The following is a 16,056-nucleotide window of genomic DNA, read 5'->3' on the forward strand; positions in this document are numbered from 1 at the left end:
TTAATATAGAGCGTTATTAAATTTATTGCTAATGCAATCATATGACACATTGACTTCTGAGGAAATTTTAGATGGCACTCATCATCAGAAAGGTTGCCGACCCCTACTCTATTGCATACATATGTTTATATCACACCTAACATTACACCATACATGTTCCTTTAAAAAAGAACAAAAAAGAAGTTACTCTATCATCCCGACAATAATGCAGCATCCAGAAAAACTACTTGTAACCTTACATGAGCAAATCCTACCTGGTCTTTGTTCTTGTTTTTTTGTGTGTGAAGCTGATGTTAGGACGAGGATAGAAAAGCCCATCTTATCTCCTCTCCTCTCATCTTTATCCATCCTGTGCTCACTATTGTTCCTTAGAGCACCCATTTTGCCTACCCAAACTTGTACTCATTTAAACAAGTATCATTACATCATTAGTATCATTAAGCATATCTGAATGATAACAATATCATTCAGATATGCTTAATAGCCTGATGCAACAGAAAAATCCAAAGAGTCACAAACCTGTGTATGACCTGAGAAGTCAATGTCACCTCTAAATAATCCTTTAGCAGGTCCAGTTTAGTCATAAAAGCTGCAGAGTCAGCATGGTCTATGCAATCCTCCATTTAAACGTGAGCATGTGAGTGGCTGTGTAACACTGTTAACCCTCAGCTTGAGATCCACATTCAGCTTTATTGTCACTGCACAGATTTGGAAAAGTTAAAAAGAGGTGAAAAACATGAGTTTTTCTAAAACTCAAAATTAGCAGTTCACAATTAAGAAACACAATAAGATGCCATTTTTTAGATATGTGCAAAACACAAAAGCCAACATATGTCTGTCAATGTAATGATAAATAATCAGGTCACAGTTTAATCATCAGCCTGATAGCAGTTGGAAAATGTCTCTTCTACATCCTCCTCGTGTGACAGAGGATGGATTTATAACATTTTCCAAGACCACAGTTCTTCCAGGCCTGGAGCAGGGAGTCGTTAGTGTGGTGAGTGTCTCTATCTAAATCTAAAAAACTCTCCACCCAGAGCTCAACGTTAATCTTATGACTTTAGACATCAGTAAACCACAACTGAACTGGAAAGATTATTAAAACATAACACTGAGTTTCTGCACACACACAGTCAAGTGTCAGTCTGACATAGAGTTCAAATCAAGAAAGATTCAGACTCTTAGTAGATTATTTTTCGCTGTCAGTGTCCCTTTTGACATCTTTACTTCCTATTTTGTTCTCAATTAGTTTGTTAATTTTAATATTCGTTTGATAGTTGATTTTGTGGATTCTGTTGATGATGTTCTTGTGGTCAAACAACATTAAAGGCACTAACAGTAAGAAAAGACTTGAAAGTAAGTTGACAGCAACAGAGAAAACCGTGTGTCAGCATTTTCCACAGGAGGAAAATGATAGCTGGTCCACAGCAGTGACCTCCTGGGTGCATGCAGACCACAGAGGAGGAGAGGGAGAAGAGCCTGTGTCCAGGTGGAGCTCAGGCTGAATGAAGGTCTGTCTGGTAAGTGAAGTCGAGTGTTTCTGGTTCCTGTGCTCAGTCAGTTTCCATGGATGGAAACTTGTCTTCCACGTCCCTGCTTGGATGTGCCTGGCTCTGTGAGGCTGTGGTACCTGAGGAGAGTTCATCAAGTCTCTCAACGAGTTGTTTGGCATTAACATCCCAGAAAAATACCCCATCAGCCTTCTTTCACCACGCATCATAAGCACCATGCTGCACTCTCTCGTCTTACGTCTATCCAACCTTTTTCTCGTCCTGCACCAGAAGGTGGCAGTGTTGCACTGAATTTATTTGTTGGGAAATGACAGAGAGTGGCCGTGACAGTATCTCCATTTGTTAAGTGTAGTTGTGCTTAATAACGCTTAAATATAAAACTTCCATTGAAAGATATCAAATGAAACTAAAATGAACCATTAACACTGAATAAAAGGTTTTTTTTCTTGATTTTCATTAAATTTTTTCTCACACAAATGTAAATTTTTTACATTACAGTTTTTCTTACAATTTCTCTTTTTCTCTCTGGTTTTCAGCTTCAGTCCTGTTTTGGAGTGTGTGGGAGGGACTGAGGCTGGGAGTGGGAGCTTATAATTTGCATGCCCCAGATCCAGATGTTACTGCCTGCCCATCTTAACTGAACAACTTTCTAATGGATCTTTCAAGTTTAGGTGGATCTCCTAACAGCATGTACAGATTTTTATTTGCTCTTTCTTGTTATCACTCAACCTGGACTGGTTCAAAGAAGTTCACTCTTAACTAGCTCATTAGCATTCGAACATTCTGCAGGATGCAGATTACATGAAAATTACAACCAGGACTCAGCCATGAAGCTCCTCCTCTCAGCACACGCCTAAACATTTACAAAGGGTTTAAAACTGAAAAGCAGAGCTCACGTTACCTCTGCTTCTATCTTTCTGAATTCAGTAAAAAGAGAGAAAAGAGTTCAGTACAAACGGAGCTGCTTAAGAGTAAAGGTTTAATATTGAAGATGAAAGTACAGCAGGTCAAACTGGAGAGAATAATCGAGACTAGCTTCGAGTCTATTACGGTTCAGGTGTGTGAGGATTCAGAGAGAAACAGAGCAAGAAAACAAACAATATAATCAATCTTTATGTCATGTAGCCAAAAAAAGTGTGTGACACTCAGTGGGCTGGCCTTGTTGTCTTGTTGCCTTTCAGGTATCTGGTAGGTGGAGCTGACCCAATTATAGATGCAGCAAACCTGAGAGGGCCATCCATGCGCATTATATCTCAGTCTGACATCCAGACTTCAAAAAAACAGAGATTCAGTCTCTACCTCCAGATTGACTATTTGATGCTGTTGTCAGTGTCCCTGCTGATGTCTTTAATTCCTCTCTTGTTGTCCATGTGTTTATTTTCACAGTTGGTTTAATTGTTGATGTTGTTGTCGTTTTCACATCTTCAACTAAAGAAATGCAATAACAACATTAAAGACACCAACAGTAAGAAAAGACTTGAAAGTAAGTGAACAACAACAGAGAGGAAACAGTGGTGAGATGTTTAACAGTCTAACAAGTCTCATTTTTGATGATGTCTCATGTCTGAGGATATGTTCTCTTTATCTTCATACAGACACTCAACTGTGAGTCTACAGTGTTCATATGTCAACACAGAGCTGTTCAAGATGCTTTATCATTGTTCTCATGTACATACACTGGTGAAGATGGAGATATTGTAAGAGAAAAGCAACAATAGAAAAATGAACTTCATCACTGTGATCATAATTATTGTGGTGTTTCAGTTTGTTGTTCTAATAGGACAGTTTGAGCTGAAAACATTAAGATGTAAATACTCACTGTTAATAACAGACAGATGAATCGTTAAGTCTGGACCTTCTTGTGATCCTGTTGCTGTTTTGAACTGTCTGCAGGTGTAATGACCAACATCCTGATCTGTGACCTTCTTTATAACCAGAGAACAGTCTGCAGAAAGACTCAGTCTGTCTGATTTAGGTTTGACTTCTTTATTCTGCCCAAGGTCAAAGAGTGCTACTGAGCTGCTTGAATCACTGAAGATCCAGGTAGTACTGATACAGTTATGCTGACCTTGTATCACATTTTTACAAGGCAGAGTAACATCATGTCCACGTCCAGCTGTGACACTTTGAACAGTTTGATGTTGCTCAGTTGTTCCTGTTGAGAAAAAGAGAGAGAGAAATGTGAAACATCAAATATGTTATGAATATGAGTGTTATGTTTATAATGTGAAGTTTATTTTAAATACAACACAAGTTTCAACTTTATTTTCCAAGAGTCAGCTCAAGTCAAAAAGTTAATCATGACTGTCTCAGTTAAAGGAAGAATAAAGAAGTAACACTTGTGATAATAATGCAGTTTATTAATTGAATGTGTTTCTATGTACACTTACCTTTAAACTGAAGCATCAGTATCAGTAATGAAGACATTTGAATCCATGTGAATGCAGCCATCGTGCTTCTCTGTCTCTCTCAGTCTCTGTTCTTGCTCTCACGTTCACAAATGAGACAGTCTCAGAGATGAATACAGCATCAACTTCCTGCTCACTTCCTCATATTGACATCACTCCTTTACTCTCCTCTTACTGAATCTGTATGATACAGATCTGAACTCATCTGTATCTGCCCCTCTGTCTTAATGTAGATATAAAATTTGCTAAATCCTTTTTCACATTTAATAACTTTTATATTTAATCTATTTTGCAAACTCCCCTGTTTTCCCTTTAAAGGACTGTTTAACAGTGGAAAATGTGTTGATCAATAAAAGAATACAGGAAGTTAAATGTGTGAAGACTGTTAGATGAGGTAAGTGTTTACATTAATGCAGCTCTTCTGTACATTGGGTTTGTTATTAGAAAATAGGTTTATGGTGATGTTTGTCTGCATACATGAAATAGGGTGAAGACTCAAATTATTTACACACTAGAATCTGATTCTTAATGATTGCAATGAAACATTAACACTGCCACAGTGAGCGCTGTTAGCAGCTTGATGAGAACACAGATCAGATGTGTTAGTGGTTTGAGACCTGTTTGTTCCTCTTTGGACCTCTGAAGTCATTCTTTCTGAGAAGTATAGGGGAAGTGTTTTGGTGAGAATGTGGGTACAACAGCAGCAGAGCTCTGGAGGTTTCATGATGACCAGATGAACCTCTGACAGATAAATGGTTAACACATCGATGAACGTTAAACTAAACTGTCTTTAGGATTCACACCAGTTTCTACACACAGCAGGTCCTTATACCTTTTTTAATGTTGTGTAAGTATAATTCAGCTATCAAAAATAAAAGCAGATGTTTGCACATGTTTGGAAATGTTATAATACAAGTTCAGTACAAACAGAGCTGTTCAAACCAGCAGAGTAAAAGTTTAATACTGAATATGAAAGAACAGGAAGTCAAACTGGAGACAATAATAGATGGTAGATTGTACTGTGGTCTGTGGTGGATGGATCAGGTGTGTGTGAGGTGTGAGATGGAGAGAGTTCAAAAACACACAAAGTTGTTCACAAACATATTTACATTTATTCTTATTATCATACAGCAAAAAAAGCAAAAGTTAGAAACTGAAGTTATAATTTGGATCATTATATCTGTTCCTGTTTGTAAATCTCATTAAAACTCACCTCAGGAATAAAAATAAAGTATGAAGACTAACAATCAAATAAATAACACAAAATTTAATCAGCAATAAATAACCTGTCATTTTTAACTCAGTGGGTTACCTTTAATAAAAATCATCAACAGCAAATTTAAACAAACAAAAGATTCTGTTTATCATAATTAAATAAAGGATAAATAATTCTTGTATGGTGTTTTACTTTTTAGATAAATCTAAATGTACATGAAAAAGTTTTTAGCTAAATATGAGATAAAATCAAAATGTAATTTTTGTTTCCTTTTTTTAAACCTGTCTTGTCCGACAGCTTTCACAATCAGAAACATGATCTGAATGGTCTGTTGTGCCAACACATTTGCTTTGCCAAGAGGAGCTTTATGAGATGTGTATAGGTTTCTTATCTTAGTCTTTCTTTTTATTCTATTTGATTTATTCATTTTCATTGTTATTCACATTAACTTATGTGTAATTGATCAATACCAGAGCTGACAGGTAGGGAGAGGTAAGAATGGGTAGAGAGGAGAAAGGGAAAAAGGAAAAACAGAGAAAAATTGAGAGAAGACAAAATCAAAAGGACACAGCGCACATAGTTCAACTCAACAGATCACCACCTGTTGCACCTGTAAGAAAAACATATACAAAAAACAAACAGCACCTCAGAAAAATGCACAATCTTGCATGTGTGTGTGTGTATGTGAAAGAGAAACACACAGTTTAGTTGGGCCCTCCACAGCACCCCAAGAGTCCTGCAAACACAAGCCCACACGTCCAGATGACAACCGTGTACTGACACAAGTAGAAGGAGAAACGAATGACAAGGGAGACCCAAGACAGAGGTCCCATGGGGAACGTTTAAGAGCCCGAACCATGCATGAGCTCAGGACTGTTCTCATGGGCAATGACCAGAAGGGAGTGGTAGGAAGGAGCAGCCCTCACCTTCTATAATCATGTCCCACAGGGGTTAAAGCTCAGCAAGTCTCAGACTTAGACCCAGTCACACACACAGACACAGTGTTTTCAACAGCAATGGGCTAATTTATGTGATGAGATGATGTTTGAGTTGTTGATCAGTGGAGTCTGACAGAAGCAGAAGAGTCTCCAATATTTTCATAGTTCACTCCATCTTCACCCTCATCATTAAGCTCCTGTGGAAAACAACACAACACACTTTAGATTCTCTCTGATATTGTCACATCTGATGAGGCAGACGACATGAAGAGGAGAGAATATGGACCCAAACACAGACACAGAGATGCAGGAGAATGTTTAACAAAAAGCGAGCCTTTATTGTGGGCTGCAAAAAACACCAAAACAAAAGTCGATCGGAGACTGTGAAAAACTAACTAAAACCTAAACTGGGAAAAACTAGAAACAAATATAAAGAATCTAAACCCGAGACAAAAGCCTGAATATGAAACATGAAAATCTGAGACGAGGGCCAATGAAAACAGAAATAGCAGAAGGAGAAACACAGACGACCCAGCAACAAACAGAGGAACACAAAGGTAACGAAGGAATGAGACACAGGAGGAAAACACAGCTGGAGAAACCACACGCAACGAGACCCGGAAGAAGGAAAACGGAAAACCTAACATGGCACACAAGACTGTCAAAGTCAAACAAGAAGACACGGACTTTACACTGAAACAAGGAGACATGACTGACAGGGGAGACAAAGGGACCATGGATCACAGGAAGAGCGCAGAAACCAAGAGACTAAAAAATCTAAATAATAATGAAAACAAAGACTATTAATAATTCAAAACACAAAACACTGGGTCACCCCCACAGGACCGTGACAGATATTCATACTTTGTGATATTATTTTGCTCATTTGTCTGATGTTTTCGCTCTTGTGATTATTTTTTAGATTCCTTATGATTACAATTAAGTTTCAGTTGAACATGGTCAGCACAGGATATCCTTATCTTTCATTATGTTCTATCTTTGTATATCAACCGTGTCAAACAGGAACAGATACCACAAAGAGATTTTGCTGTATAAAGTTAGAGAGGACTATTGAGTGTTCAAACTCACAGCGGTTTTTTCCATCTGTGTTTTGTTTCCTGAAAAGACAAAATAATAATAAAAAAAAGAGTACAGTAAACAGTTAAACTCAAAGCTTTTTATGTGTAAAAGTCTCATCTATGAATTTTCTCACCGTTACATTTTATCCACATGTTGACTGTAGCAACAGTTATTAAGAGTGCTGCTAAACCCACAGGAACGATGCTAAACCCTGAATGAACTGGAGAGATTATTAAAACATGTTAAACATGATACTGAATTTCTCCACACATAGTCAAGTCTCAGTCTGACATCCAGACTTCGAAAAAAAGAGAGATTCAGTCTCTACCTCCAGATGGAATATTTGATGCTGTTGTCAGTGTCCCTGCTGATGTCTTTAATTCCTCTCTTGTTGTCCATGTCTTTATTTTCACGGTTGGTTTAATTGTTGATGTTGTTGATTTAGTTGTTTTCACATCTTCACCTAAAGAAATACAATAACAACATTAAAGACACAAACAGTAAGAAAAGACTTGAAAGTAAGTGAACAAAAACAGAGAGGAAACAGTGGTGAGATGTTTAACAGTCTAACAAGTCTCATTTTTGATGATGTCTCATGTCTGAGGATATGTTCTCTTTATCTTCATACAGACACTCAACTGTGAGTCTACAGTGTTCATATGTCAACACAGAGCTGTTCAAGATGCTTTATCATTGTTCTCATGTACATACACTGGTGAAGATGGAGATATTGTAAGAGAAAAGCAACAATAGAAAAATGAACTTCATCACTGTGATCATAATTATTGTGGTGTTTCAGTTTGTTGTTCTAATAGGACAGTTTGAGCTGAAAACATTAAGATGTAAATACTCACTGTTAATAACAGACAGATGAATCGTAAAGTCTGGACCTTCTTGTGATCCTGTTGCTGTTTTGAACTGTCTGCAGGTGTAACGACCAACATCCTGATCTGTGACCTTCTTTATAACCAGAGAACAGTCTGCAGAAAGACTCAGTCTGTCTGATTTAGGTTTGGCTTCTTTATTCTGCCCAAGTTCAAAGAGTTCTACTGAGCTGCTTGAATCACTGAAGATCCAGTGAGTACTGCCACAGTTATGCTGACCTTGTATCACATTTTTACAAGGCAGAGTAACATCATGTCCACGTCCAGCTGTGACACTTTGAACAGTCTGATGTTGCTCAGTTGTTCCTGTTGAGAAAAAGAGAGAGAGAAATGTGAAACATCAAATATGTTATGAATATGAGTGTTATGTTTATAATGTGAAGTTTATTTTAAATACAACACAAGTTTAAGTTTCAACTTTAGTTTCCAAGAGTCAGCTCAAGTCAAAAAGTTAATCATGACTGTCTCAGTTAAAGGAAGAATAAAGAAGTAACACTTGTGATAATAATGCAGTTTATTAATTGAATGTGTTTCTATGTACACTTACCTTTAAACTGAAGCATCAGTATCAGTAATGAAGACATTTGAATCCATGTGAATGCAGCCATCGTGCTTCTCTGTCTCTCTCAGTCTCTGTTCTTGCTCTCACGTTCACAAATGAGACAGTCTCAGAGATGAATACAGCATCAACTTCCTGCTCACTTCCTCATAGTGACATCACTCCTTTACTCTCCTCTTACTGAATCTGTATGATACAGATCTGAACTCATCTGTATCTGCCCCTCTGTCTTAATGTAGATATAAATTTTGCTAAATCCTTTTTCACATTTAATAACTTTTATATTTAATCTATTTTGCAAACTCCCCTGTTTCCCTTTAAAGGGACTGTTCAACAGTGGAAAATATCTTTATCAATAATAGAAAAGAGGAAGTTAAATGTGTGAAGACTGTTAGATGAGGTAAGTGTTTAAATTAATGCAGCTCTTTTGTACATTTGGTTTGTTATTAGAAAATAAGTTTATGGTGATGTTTTTCTGCACACATGAAATAGTTGACGACTCAAAATATTTACACACTAGAATCTGAATCTTAATTATTGTAATGAAACATGGTAATACTGCCGCAGGGGCCACTGTTATCAGCTCGATAAGAACATAGATGAGATGTGTTAGTGGTCTGAGACCTGTTTGTTCCTTGTTGAACCTCTGAAGTCATTCTTTCTGAGAAGTGAAGGGGAAGTGTTTTGGTGAGAATGTGGATACAACAGCAGCAGAGCTGTGGAGGTTTCATGATGACCAGATGAACCTCTGACAGATAAATGGTTAACACATCGATGAACGTGAAACAAAACTGTCTTTAGGATTCACAGCAGTTTCTACACACAGCAGGTCCTTATACCTTTTTTAATGTTGTGTAAGTATAATTCAGCTATCAAAAATAAAAGCAGATGTTTGCACATGTTTGGAAATGTTATAATACAAGTTCAGTACAAACAGAGCTGTTCAAACCACCAGAGTAAAAGTTTAATACTGAATATGAAAGAACAGGAAGTCAAACTGGAGACAATAATAGATGGTAGATTGTACTGTGGTCTGTGGTGGATGGATCAGGTGTGTGTGAGAGAGAGAGTTTGAAAACACACAATAAAGTGGTTCACAAATATGTTTTTCATTTATTCGTATTATCATCCAAAACATGAAAAAGAAAAATGTAACATTGAAGTTATAATTTGAATCATAACATCTTTTACTATTTTTAAATGTCTTTAAAACTCACCTCCTCTCCACATCTCAAAAAGAGAGAGAAGAGCTCAGGGATAAAAATAAAGTATAAAGACAAACAATCAAAAGACAAAATTTAAGAAGCAATAAAAAACCTGTGATTCTGATCTCACTGTTTTACCTTCAGTAAACATCAGCAGCTACAGATTTACACAACAAAAGATCCTGTTAATCATAACTAAATGAAGGATAAAATATTGTTTTAAGTTAGATTTATCTAAAAACAAATCTAACTGCACATGAAAAAGGTTTTAGCTAAACATGAGATAAAATCAAAACTTTTTTTTTTCCTTTTTTGAAACCTCTTTTCTGACAGGAGAAACATGATCTGAATGCTCTGTTGTGCCAAACTCATTTGTTTTGCCAAAGGAGCAATATGAAATGTCTGTAGCCTTCCTTTCTTAGTTTTTCTTTCTATTTTTTCTTTTATTTATTTTCATTCTTATTCACTTTGTTTATGTGTAATTTAACAATACCAGAGCTGACAGGCAATGAAAGGTAAGAAGGGGTAAAGAGAAGACAGGGGAAAAAGAGAGTGACACAAAAAATAAAAAGCAGAGAAAATCTTAGAAAAGAGACAAATAAAAGTACAAAGCACTCATAGTTAAACTCAGCAGATCACCAACTGATGCACCTGTAAGAAAACTGTAAATATATATATATATATATAAAGCAAACAGCACATCAGGAAAATACAAAGACACACATGTACATGGTCAGTTTTGCTATAAATGTGTGTGTGTGTGTGTGTGTGTGTGTGTGTGTGTGTGTGTGTGTGTGTGTGTGTGTGTGTGTGTGTGTGTCACAAGACGGACTTAATAATGAGGGTCAGAGGCCACAAAAACACCCCTGGACCCAGAAATAGACGAAGAACAATCCAGTTCAGCAGGGCCATCCAAAGCACCCCAGGAGTACTTGAGACCCAAGCCCACACGTCCAGATGACAACCATGTGCAGGAGGAGGAGGGAGGCCCCAGAAAGAGTTCCTAAAAGTTCTCAAGGACAGTGACCAGCAGGGAGTGGTGGGGAGGAGCAACCCTCACCCGCCATAACAATGTCCCACAGAGCTCAGCAAGTCTCAGACTTAGACCCAGCCACACACACACACACACACACACACACACAACCCCGTTCAGCTATCTTAGTGAGGACCCTCATTGACATAATGGTTTCCCTAGCCCCTTACCCTAACCCTAACCATTAAAAATGAATGCCTAACCCTAACCCTTACCCTAAACCTAACCATAACCTAATTGTAACCCTGACACTAAAACCCCATTTTGAGCCTCAAAAATGCCTTTAAATGCCTTCAAAAATGTGAGGACCGGGTTGTGTGTCCTCACAAGTGACTGCTGGTTCTCACAAGTATAGTAGAATGCAGATTTCGGTCCTCACAAAGATAGCTAGACAGGAACACACACACACACACACACACACAGTGTTTTCAACAGCAATGGGCTAATTTATGTGATGAGATGATGTTTGAGTTGTTGATCAGTGGAGTCTGACAGAAGCAGAAGAGTCTCCAATATTTTCATAGTTCACTCCATCTTCACCCTCATCATTAAGCTCCTGTGGAAAACAACACAACACACTTTAGATTCTCTCTGATATTGTCACGTCTGATGAGGCAGACGACATGAAGAGGAGATAATATGGACCCAGATGCAGACACAGAGATGCAGGAGAATGTTTAACAAAAAGCGAGCCTTCATTTCAAAAAACACCAAAACAAAAGTCGATCGGAGACTGTGAAAAACTAACACAAACCTAAACTGGGAAAAACTAGAAACAAATACAAAGAATCTAAACCTGAGACAAAAGCCTGAATATGAAACATGAAAATCTGAGACGAGGGCCAAGGGAAACAGAAATAGCAGAAGGAGAAACACAGATGACCCAGCAACAAACAGAGGAACACAAAGGTAACGAAGGAATGAGACACAGGAGGAAAACACAGCTGGAGAAACCACACGCAACGAGACCTGGAAGAAGGAAAACGGAAAAACCTAACATGGCACACAAGACTGTCAAAGTCAAACAAGAAGACACGGACTTTACACTGAAACAAGGAGACATGACTGACAGGGGAGACAAAGGGAACATGGATCACAGGAAGAGCGCAGAAACCAAGAGACTAAAAATTCTAAATAATAATGAAAACAAAGACTATTAATAATTCAAAACACAAAACACTGGGTCACCCCCACAGGACCGTGACAGATATTCATACTTATGTTTTCACTCCTGTGATTTTTTTAGATTCCTTATGATTACAGTTAAGCTTCAGTTGAACATGGTCAGCACAGGATATCCTTATCTTTCATTATGTTCTATCTTTGTATGTCAACCGTGTCAAACAGGAACAGATACCACAAAGAGATTTTGCTCTATAAAGTTAGAGAGGACTATTGAGTGTTCAAACTCACAGTGGTTTTTTCCATCTGTGTTTTGCTTCCTGAAAAGACAAAATTGGAAAAAAAGGAGTACAGTAAAGAGTAAAACTCAAAGCTTTTTATGTGTAAAAGTTTCATCTGTGAATTTTCTCACCGTTACATTTTATCCACATGTTGACTGTAACAGCAGATATTAAGAGAGCTGCTAAACCCACAGACACAATGATGCATCTCAGCAAATACAGAAAATCTGAAAAGACAGAAACAATTTTGGCTTCAACTTTTCGTTCTGTGCAAAATTCAAATGTTTTCAAATGAGATAAATACATTCAGTCTTGAAAGATGCAGTGATGGTGACTGTTTTAGTTTCTGTCATGATCCTGAGTTTTCAACCTTACATGTTGATTTTTCAACATTTAACTTCTGTTTCTTACCAAATGACTTAGTATAAAATAATATTTTGACTTTTGTTTCTATAGAAAAATAGAATTTTACATTTTCATGAAAATGAAAGTGTCTTCAAACTAAAGTATAAAGATTTACAAATAAATTCTGGGTTTTGTGACCATCACTGACTTCTCCTCCTCCCTCCTAGGTTTTGTGAGACACAATGATCCCACGAGTTATGTTGTCTGCAGCCCTTTAGGAGGGACAGTTTAGTCACAAAAGCTGCAGAGGCATCGTGGTCTATGCAAAACTCTATTAGAAGAAGAGCATGTCAGTATGCCTTTGAAACACTGTCGACCTTCAGCTTGACATTTAGATTTATTTCATGGCACAGGCTTATAGAAGGAAAAAGATGTGGGTGAAACACTTTTGTTGCAAACGTGCAAATTAACAGATGGCAATAAAAAAACACAAAAAAAGACATGTTTTAGATATTTGCAAAACAGAGCAAATTTCTGTCAGGTGAACAATAATAATAATAATAATAATAAAAAACAGGTTACAATTTACAATTTTACAATTTCAGCAGCCTGATAACAGTTGAAAATTTGTTTTTTTTACATTCTCCTGGTGTGACAGAGGATTCATTTATAGATTTTCAATGACCTGGAGCAGGTTGCTGTTTGGGTGGTGAGTGTCTATATCTGAATAATAGAAAATTTCCACACAGAGACAACGATCAATGTTCTAACTTTAGATTCCAGTAAACCACAGATGAACTGGAAGGATTATTAAATCATGTAAACATCACACAGATAAGGCCTGACCTGGATTGATTGTTGCCAGTGTAACCTCTGATGTCTTTACTTCCTCTCTTGTTGTCCATATGTTTGCGATTTTTAATGTTACTGTTGATGTTGTGGATTTTGTTGTCGGTAATGTTCTTGTGGTGAACTTCACTGTTGTTGATTTTGTCATTTTCACATCTTCACCTAAAGAAATGCAATAACAACATTAAAGAAACCAACAATAAGAAAAGACTTGAAAGTAAGTGAACAACAACAGAGAGGAAACAGTGGTGAGATGTTTAACAGTCTAACAAGTCTCATTTTTGATGATGTCTCATGTCTGAGGATATGTTCTCTTTATCTTCATACAGACACTCAACTGTGAGTCTACAGTGTTCATATGTCAACACAGAGCTGTTCAAGATGCTTTATCATTGTTCTCATGTACATACACTGGTGAAGATGGAGATATTGTAAGAGAAAAGCAACAATAGAAAAATGAACTTCATCACTGTGATCATAATTATTGTGGTGTTTCAGTTTGTTGTTCTAACAGGACAGTTTGAGCTGAAAACATTAAGATGTAAATACTCACTGTTAATAACAGACAGATCAATCTCAAAGTCTGGACCTTCTTGTGATCCTGTTGCTTTTTTGAACTGTCTGCAGGTGTAACGACCAACATCCTGATCTGTGACCTTCTTTATAACCAGAGAACAGTCTGCAGAAAGACTCAGTCTGTCTGATTTACGTTTGGCTTCTTTAATCTGCCCAAATTTAAAGAGTGCTACTGCACTGCTTGAATCACTGAAGAGCCAGACAGTACTGTTACAGTTATGCTGACCTTGTATCACATTTTTACAAGGCAGAGTAACATCATGTCCACGTCCAGCTGTGACACTTTGAACAGTTTGATGTTGCTCAGTTGTTCCTGTTGAGAAAAAGAGAGAGAGAAATGTGAAACATCAAATATGTTATGAATATGAGTGTTATGTTTATAATGTGAAGTTTATTTTAAATACAACACAAGTTTAAGTTTCAGCTTTTGTTTCCAAGAGTCAGCTCAAGTCAAAAAGTGAATCATGTCTGTCTCAGTTAAAGGAAGAATAAATAACACTTGTGATAATAATGCAGTTTATTAATTGAATGTGTTTCTATGTACACTTACCTTTAAACTGAAGCATCAGTATCAGTAATGAAGACATTTGAATCCATGTGAATGCAGCCATCGTGCTTCTCTGTCTCTCTCAGTCTCTGTTCTTGCTCTCACGTTCACAAATGAGACTCAGAGATGAATACAGCATCAACTTCCTGCTCACTTCCTCATAGTGACATCACTCCTTTTCTTTTCCTCTGTTTCTAAATTATTTCAGTTTTTAGCTTTTGTGTTTCCTTACCTACCCCGTCTCTCTTAAAGTTTTTCACTAATTTAATATCTACATTTTTTAAACTTTTATATTCAGTGTAATTTGCAAACTCTCGTGTCACCTTTTCCAGGGACTCTACATCAGTAGAAAATAATTGATAATAGAATAGAGGAAGTTAAAGGTGTGAAGACTGTTAGATGAGGTAAGTGTTGACATTCATGCAGCTCTTCTGTACATTTGATTTATTATTAGAAAACAGTTTCCATGGTGATGTTTGTCTGCACACATGAACGAGGTGAAGGTTCAACTTTTTCACACACCATGATTTTACCTTTAATGCTCACAGTGAAATGTGAAGATACTGGAGCAGTCACCCCGACTGCTCCAGTCACAAGGACACAGATGAGAGATGTTAGTGGTCAGATACCTGTTATTTCCTGTTTCAGTGAGAATGTGGGTTCAACAGCAACAGTGCTCGGTAAGTTTCATGATGACCTGATGATCTTGTGACACATCTACCAATGTGTGACTGAACTGTCTTTAAGTTTCACACCTTTTTCACCACATAGCACATCCTTTAATCCTATTTTTAATGCTATATGGGTGTAATTTGAAATTGTATAGTACCTAGCATCACGGGAGATATATTTATATCATATTTAGAAAAGACTGTTTTAGAGTTCAGTTCAAACAGAGCTGTTTAAACTAGTAGGGTAAAGATTTAATACTGAAGATTAAAGAACATGAAGTTAAGCTGGAGACAATAATAGTGTTTTGTACTGTGGTCTGAGGTTCATGGATCAGATGTGTGAGATGCCAGAGAGAGAAGGAGCCACAAAAGATACAATAAAATCAATCACAAATCCTTTTGACTATATTTGATTTAGTTTGATTTTCATACCCCAAATCAAAGAAAAATAGTTACAGATAACATTAAAGTCATAATATAGCCCATGACATTAGTTACTGCAGCTCAACAAGAAAGACCAGAGATAAAAATGAGGAATAAAGACGAGCAATCAACTACAAAAGAAGAAATGTAAACAGCAGTGATGAACATGCTTTTCTCTCTCAGTGTTTTACCTTTTATTGTACACTAAATATCATCAGCCTTAGCTTAATAACCAGCAAGGAAAGAAGAAAACCAAGAATCTTATGAATCCTACTCTCAGAGCTAAATGATAAAATAACCATGTGTAGGGCTTGTGATATTGGTACCATGCCATTTATCATAAATAAATATGGGATAATTTATTATCTGAAAACAATGTTTTTATTAGAGCTAACTGCACATGAAAAC

The 16,056-nt window shown here is 36.9% G+C and overlaps 1 protein-coding gene and 1 long non-coding RNA gene across 3 annotated transcripts in view; both read right to left on the reverse strand.

Annotated features, from left to right (window-relative positions):
* Positions 1-16,056, reverse strand: part of LOC106097546 (mucin-3A) — a 326,173-nt gene that overhangs the window by 29,393 nt on the left and 280,724 nt on the right. The window lies entirely within an intron of this gene.
* Positions 7,286-8,220, reverse strand: LOC112842529 (uncharacterized). Its single transcript, XR_003214339.1, has 3 exons — positions 8,008-8,220; positions 7,482-7,616; positions 7,286-7,373 (listed from the first exon to the last, which is right to left on the reverse strand). It is a non-coding gene; the product is annotated as an uncharacterized LOC112842529 (long non-coding RNA).

Source organism: Oreochromis niloticus, linkage group LG15 (genome assembly GCF_001858045.2).
Source record: "Oreochromis niloticus isolate F11D_XX linkage group LG15, O_niloticus_UMD_NMBU, whole genome shotgun sequence".
NCBI classification, from domain to species: domain Eukaryota; kingdom Metazoa; phylum Chordata; class Actinopteri; order Cichliformes; family Cichlidae; genus Oreochromis; species Oreochromis niloticus.